Below are 6,715 nucleotides of genomic sequence, written 5' to 3'. Positions count from 1 at the left end.
TCTCACCTCACCTCACCTCACCTCACCTCTCGTCTCACCTCTCACTCTTGTTCGGCTCTCCCTGTCCCTCGTCTCATACTGCGACCAACGCCCGCTAAGAGCTTGTGACTGGGACTATGACTTATGAATAATTATTTAATATTACTTATGTTGAAACATGTGTTGAAAACTGTATGATTTTTGCATGTTATGCTCTTGCAGATCTTCTTTATGACGAATACTATAAATTCTATAAATTTTGGATGATTAATTAGCAAATTATATGCTTCATAGTTAAATTATGAATTACTATGAAAATTATGAATCAATATATTTCGATTTAGTTTTTCATATAAGAAAATTATATGAAAATATATAAAATAAGTGTTATAATATTGATCCGCCTAGGCGCTAAGCCCCCCTCACCGCCTAGCACCCGCATAGCGTTTTTAAGAACACTGTTCACAGTTCTAGGAACTCGCTCATAGTGGATATCATCGTTCAGATCTAGCACTTGGTGAGTTTTACCTTGGGAAGGTAACACTCTTTGTGCTTGCGCTTGTTTGTGCTTGGCTTTTGAGGTCCTAGTATGTACACGCTGAGTCTTAAAAGACTTGCTCGGATCAAGCTTGTCTTTATCTAAACTCACTTGATTGAGCTCTTCCTCAAATATAGTCATAACAGATTGTGAGGAATCATAATCACTTAAATCAAGCTTTTCTTCAAATAGACTCGCTTGATCGAGTACACCCTCAAAGAAGGAGAGAAGGGGTGTTGAGGAGATTTCAAGTTTAAGAAGATTTACCTCAAAGACAGGTTCAAGAGTTGGATCTTCGGTGAAAAATAAACATTTCTCTTGTTCTTCTCCAACGTCCACCTTAACATTCGAATTGCCCCATAAGGTGAAAAATGCCTTTATATGTGGTGTTTCAGATCCGCTTTGTTCCTCCTTAACGTCCACCTTTATACTTGTGCAATCCTTGGCAAAATTTCCTTCACCTGAGCAGTTGTAGCATGTGACGTGCTTGAGGTTTGTTGGCTTGTAATCTTTCATTGTTAAGTCATTCTTCTTCTTAAAGAACCTTTTGACAAGCTTGGTCATCAGAGATATTTCCCGTTCTTCCTCATTGTCTAATTCATCGTTATCTTTGACCTTTTGAAGAACACGGGTGATCTTGACAACTATTCCTTGGGATTCCTTTGATGCTAGCGACTCCTTTTGGTCCTCAGATTCCTGTATTCTTAGTTTACCAGCAAGTACAGATACATGCAACTCGTTTGTTTCTTTTGTCATTAGCATTATACATTTAGTTGTATCAAATTTACTGTTAACACCATAGATAAAAGCTAAAGAGAGTTCCCAGGGTTGTACCTTCAGTCCTGCGGAAGACATCTTGTCACATAGTACCTGGAATCTAGAATGATAGTCCAAAACAGACTCGCTTTCACCCATTTTAAATGAATGGAAGTCCCTTTGGAGCTCTAATCGACGATTTTTTTTTCATATCCTCACTGTCGCTCTGCATATCTATGATAGCATTCCACATGAGCTTCGATGTTGGAAGTGACATGATCTTGTCGATGTCCTTTCGAGAGAGAGAATTCAGAATGAGTTGTTTCCCTTTTTCATTCTTCTCAAGCATAGCATACTCCGTTGGTCCCCATTTGTATGTGTCTATTTCATTCTTGAGAGTTTCTTCACCTTTGTCAATGATCCCGCAACATTCATAGTCAGTTTGTTGGATATAGTTTCTAGTCATAGTGAGCCACCAGTCTAGTTCACCCTCATCTAAGAATATGATGCTAACATTTTTGTCGTTTCCCATGATTCAGACTAGAGAGCATGAATCAATGCAAGTGAGCATCCAAAGCTCTGATGCCAATTGTGGGTTTTACACACTTATGTATATTCAATACACGAATAGCTAAAAAACTAGTGTGTAAGGATCCAATCCAGCGAGACTGATATAGGAATGAAACGCTGCTGGATAGGATAGAGTAGCTTAGATCGGCTAACACTTACAAAAGAGTAGCTTGACCAACCCGCTTTAGTGTATTAAAGATACGAAAGTTAAAAAAACTTGAAAGCTAGTATAATCTCCAAAGTAAACACATCAATCTATTAAGCAAGTGTGTTAGAGTTGTGAAAAGAGATATTAGCCACAACAATTGAACTTAGAATTGTTAGATGGTATGTTCGGCTCAATATGCAAAGATTTTCCCCAAGGTGAGAACTCTAGACTTCTACCAAGCTCGGGATAAAACTCACCACAAGTTAGATTATATTAATCAAGAGAAATTACAACACTCGTAACTCTCTCACTCAATACAATCTGTGTTCAGCTCAATACAAGTAATCCTTTCTGCTCTCAAGGTGTGTAGACGAACTCACTAACCTCTCGCGACCTTGGCTAAGAGTAGCTTTCCTCTAGATACGACTCTTACCAATTCGCTCTTTCTTTCTCCTCTCAGCAAGTGAGATTTTCCCTAAACACTCAGTTGTACTAACTTTCTCTCTAAAGCTTTCTAGACCTCTTATGTTTCTCTTTGGGTTGCTCTCTCAGCTCAGCTCATGAGTTCGTGCACTAACAATCACCTATTGCACCTATTTATAAAATTTCTAAACTTATCCTCCAAGTATAGAAAAACCTATAAAAGAATGCATTGAAGAACGACACGCTGGAAATCCGTGTGATCCGTCCATCCCTGGAGCACCTTTTGATTCCACACGCTTTGTTCTTCTCTTGAGCGACAACTTTGTCCACGCTAGCAATCATCTCCACACCACTAGCGCGCCTCTTAGTCGTCCAGCTTGGCGATCCCCGTTCATCACTATCCATTGGTAGAAATTGCACATTCTCCTATCCTTAGCTTCTCGGCCTTCCTTTTACTGCGCCCAAATCTTTTACACGTTGGTGCAGGATTCCATCGTAGGACACTCTTCACACACTGGATTCACTTGTATTCTTCACTCTGAGTTTGAAGCTCGGTCCACTAGCTCACAACGACTCTCTTCGCTTTAGCTAGTCCTCCGGTCTTCACAACTCAACATTTGAGCTTTTATTTTCTTCACTCTTTATTCATCACTGCCTTTGTGAGACTCGTTTTCCCTGTTAGGATCAAACCTTGTCCTCTTGTGTCAAAGCTATTCTCCAAACTCCTCGAGCTATTCCTGGAAATCTTATCACAGAGAAAAGACATCAAATGTTGTGTTTATCATCATCAAAATAAGCAGAACATTTAAGCTACTTAACAATTAGAAAAAAATGACAAACTACGAGGATTTTTTTATAAAATTATAAAACAAAACATGGATTCAAAAAAACTTATGAACATTTAATATAAATTCATGAACCCACAATATAAAATTCATGAACACAAAATCTAAAATTTATTATTAAAAAATATAAACCAGATAAAACTCGTGATGTGCAACAAAATTCTCATAAATATGTAGCCTGTGAGGGATTCGAACCTGCACCAACGTGCACAAACACGTTACTCTACTATTTGAGCTAGGCTATGAATTTTATATAAAAAAATATTTGCATATAAACACGAATCAATAATTTTTATAACAATAAATTTTTGATGTTTGTAGTATGCACTTTCACATAGCACAATTAAAACCAGCCCGTTCAAACATGGATAGACAATTGGGTAAATTCCACCTTGTTGAGATGTAGACATCCCAAATCCATGTAATAAATTTTATATCTATAATTGTTGCAGTGCTATAAAAAATAGCCATAATAACACAAATCCAATACTAAGTTTTGATTGATGAATATGAAAGCAATCTCGAAAGAATTACAATTGGTGAAAATGACAAATCCTATACTAACTTTTGATTTCCAACTTTCATAATTTTAGTTTTCTAACTTGAACAACAACCAGTAGCTAATAGATTGGAGCAGAAGACGGCGTTATTCTGATTGAGATGATAACAGGTAGTATATCAATGTGAAGAAATAGGAAAACTTAACATACTAGATGGCAAGGAGTGCATAAGGCAAAATAACTTATTCCTTTTTACACAACCAACAAACCCTTATCTCAATGTGAATAGGAGATTGTGGTAGGTGCCTTGGAAAATTCATGGAATCATCCATGATATCAACGAGACCTTGAACTTATGTCATTCTTTTCAGGTCAATCACTGCTTCCGAGAAGCAAATAGAACGGCGGATTTGCTAGCTATAAAAAAAATTCCAAGTCATATTTGTTGGGACATTCTTATGCAACTTCAATGGTCGACATTACCTGATGGCATATCAAGAGCATCCAGCAACAAGATTGCTAGACTTGATTTTTCGTTTAGAAAATTAGTCTTTGGTTTCTATAAGATCATCTTTTGTGGTGATCAGGAATTACTTTCGTTTAGAATTATTTCCCATGTTATCCTTATTGCAAAAAAAAATTAAAAAGCAAATTGTGTGAATATGAAGGACTTTAATTTTGTGTGCCTGAAAATTGGTTAACCAAAACCAACTTTAAGAACAAAATCTGACTTCAGGACCAGAAACACAATAAAATATATAAAATATAAGAAATCGAGAAACTGGTAAAATTGTGGGGGTTGGGTAATAACGGTTCCCTGTTAAAAATTGACCGGAAACGAACCCGATTAAATAATTTTTTTATGGGTAGGCAAAAAACTTACCAATAACCGAAAATTCCCAGCCTTAATTTTTACAAAAGTGTCATCTATCTAAGCCACTTTACTACCTATTTTTCTAGTAGTGCATATATGTTGAAAGTGCATGCTTATTTGTGAAAAATGCACTAAAGTTCAATTGACAACACATGTAAATCAAAAATCAAACACAAATTTATGTCTTAAGAGTGCATCCATGCTTATGTGTCAGAAGTGAATGCGAATTATAACTGCATAAAAGGACATGTGACTTGCATTATTTTAAGAAAAGTTGAAAACAATGACAATCATAAAAGGCATCCGGTTTTTATTTTTCAGTTAGTTTCTAAAATAAATAAAAAAACCAGTCTAAATATCCTCATCTAATATAGACTAGGTGTGACCGCGGGCGCGAATGTTGACCCTCTTTTTATTTTTGGTAGCGTAAGTGTATACAAGAAAAATATATTTGTATATTATATATTACGTGAAAACAAGAAGGAATATCATTACATACGGTCGCTATAGGAAGCACTTGAAAATATTTAATTGCAAAGATACATATACAGTAGCTCGTTCAGATTTGTTGGAGATCTCTATGACCTGTTGGGAGGTTGTCAGTAGAACACATGATTACAAAGATTGAATAGTAAATGGTCATGGGTGTAATGCATAATTTTGAGGTGGAGAGCGTACCTTTTGAGGAAAGGATTATTGTGTCTTTAATCCAAAAGATGTAGAGTGGTAGGTGATGTACTTTTTTTAGTATTTCGAAGGATACGTTGTTCTTTATATCTTGTTTACCGCAATAATTTTCATTACTAGGATGTGAATATTTTAAGGTCGTTTTTGGTGTTTTGCTCTTGAGAAGGCTATGTATAGTTGATCGTGTGAAAAGCATGGATGGTTGTCTTGGATATAACCCTACTCGGTCGAGTGTCTGTCCTTGTGATTTGTTGATTGTCATTGCAAAGCATAATTTTATGGGGAACTGTCTACGCTGGAACTGGATAGGGTAATTTTGTGATGATGGTGATCTCATAATTATGCATGGAATAAATATTTTTTCGCCTTTGTAGTACCCCTATGAGATTTCACATAGTATTTTGTTGCGGTGTTCTACAAATCATTCTAGTTCCATTGCACAAACCAGTTGATGGATCTAGGTTGCGCAGTAATATAACGGGACAAACATTTTTCAGTGTCAGTTTGTGTAGGCTCATTCCTGATGGACATAGTGTGTGTATGAACTCAGTGGGGTGTATGTTGTTGTTGTCATCAGTAATAGAGTCAATGCTTTCATATGTAGACGGTTGTCCTATCGATTAATGCAACATTAATGCTATCCGCGTCTTCATTTGTGGGGCTTAATATGGATCTGTTGGAGAATATTGAGACTTTTGGCATGGGTTCTAATATTTCTGGAAATATATAACTTATCAAGAGATCGAAACAGTTTTCATCAATTGTAATGCAATCCGAATTGTTAGTAGGCACTGTTATAAATGTTTTTTCTGCTTTTTGTAAAGTTCTGCTTCCAAGTTGCAGCACGAAGTTGCGTAATAGAGGATCTTGTTGTGCTCTTATATTTTGCATGAGTTTAAACTTTGTCAATTTTGGCCATAAGTAAGAGGTTACTAAGCTTGCACATACTGTTTCATGTTGTGTTTTGTGAGGTAGAACTGGTAGTACCTGTTTGAAATCTCCACCGAACACAATAACTTTTCCTCCAAAAATTTCTTTGTTATCACATATATCTTGGAGAAGTAAATCTAAGGACTCCATGTTTTCTTTTTTGACCATTGATGCTTCATCCCATATGATGAGTGAAGATTGATTTAGTAAATGTGCTAGACTGCTTTGCTTAGAAAAAAATAAAAATTAAGGATGTTGTATTATCAATAGGTAGTTTGAAACGAGAGTACACAGTTCGTCCTGTCAGTATGTTTAATGTCGTGATCCCAGATGTTGCAGTTGGAAGAACAATCTTTCCTAATATACAGAGTTTAACATAAAGAGAAAAGTAAAGAAAGGTTTTACCTTTTCCACCAGGTCCGTCTATGAAAAATGCACCATGTTTACCATGATATGCATGATCCA

General features: G+C 36.2%; 1 pseudogene; it reads right to left on the bottom strand.

Annotated features, from left to right (window-relative positions):
* Positions 1–5,452: 5,452 nt before the first annotated feature.
* On the bottom strand, positions 5,453–6,400 carry LOC141249765 (ATP-dependent DNA helicase PIF1-like; annotated as a pseudogene).
* Positions 6,401–6,715: the final 315 nt, after the last annotated feature.

Source organism: Phyllobates terribilis, unplaced genomic scaffold, assembly GCF_046119375.1.
Source record: "Phyllobates terribilis strain yellow unplaced genomic scaffold, ASM4611937v1 Scaffold_5110__1_contigs__length_54352, whole genome shotgun sequence".
Taxonomy (NCBI): Eukaryota; Metazoa; Chordata; class Amphibia; order Anura; family Dendrobatidae; genus Phyllobates; species Phyllobates terribilis.
The sequence above is the reverse complement of the archived record's forward strand: the minus strand, read 5'-3'. Positions and strand labels throughout refer to the sequence as shown.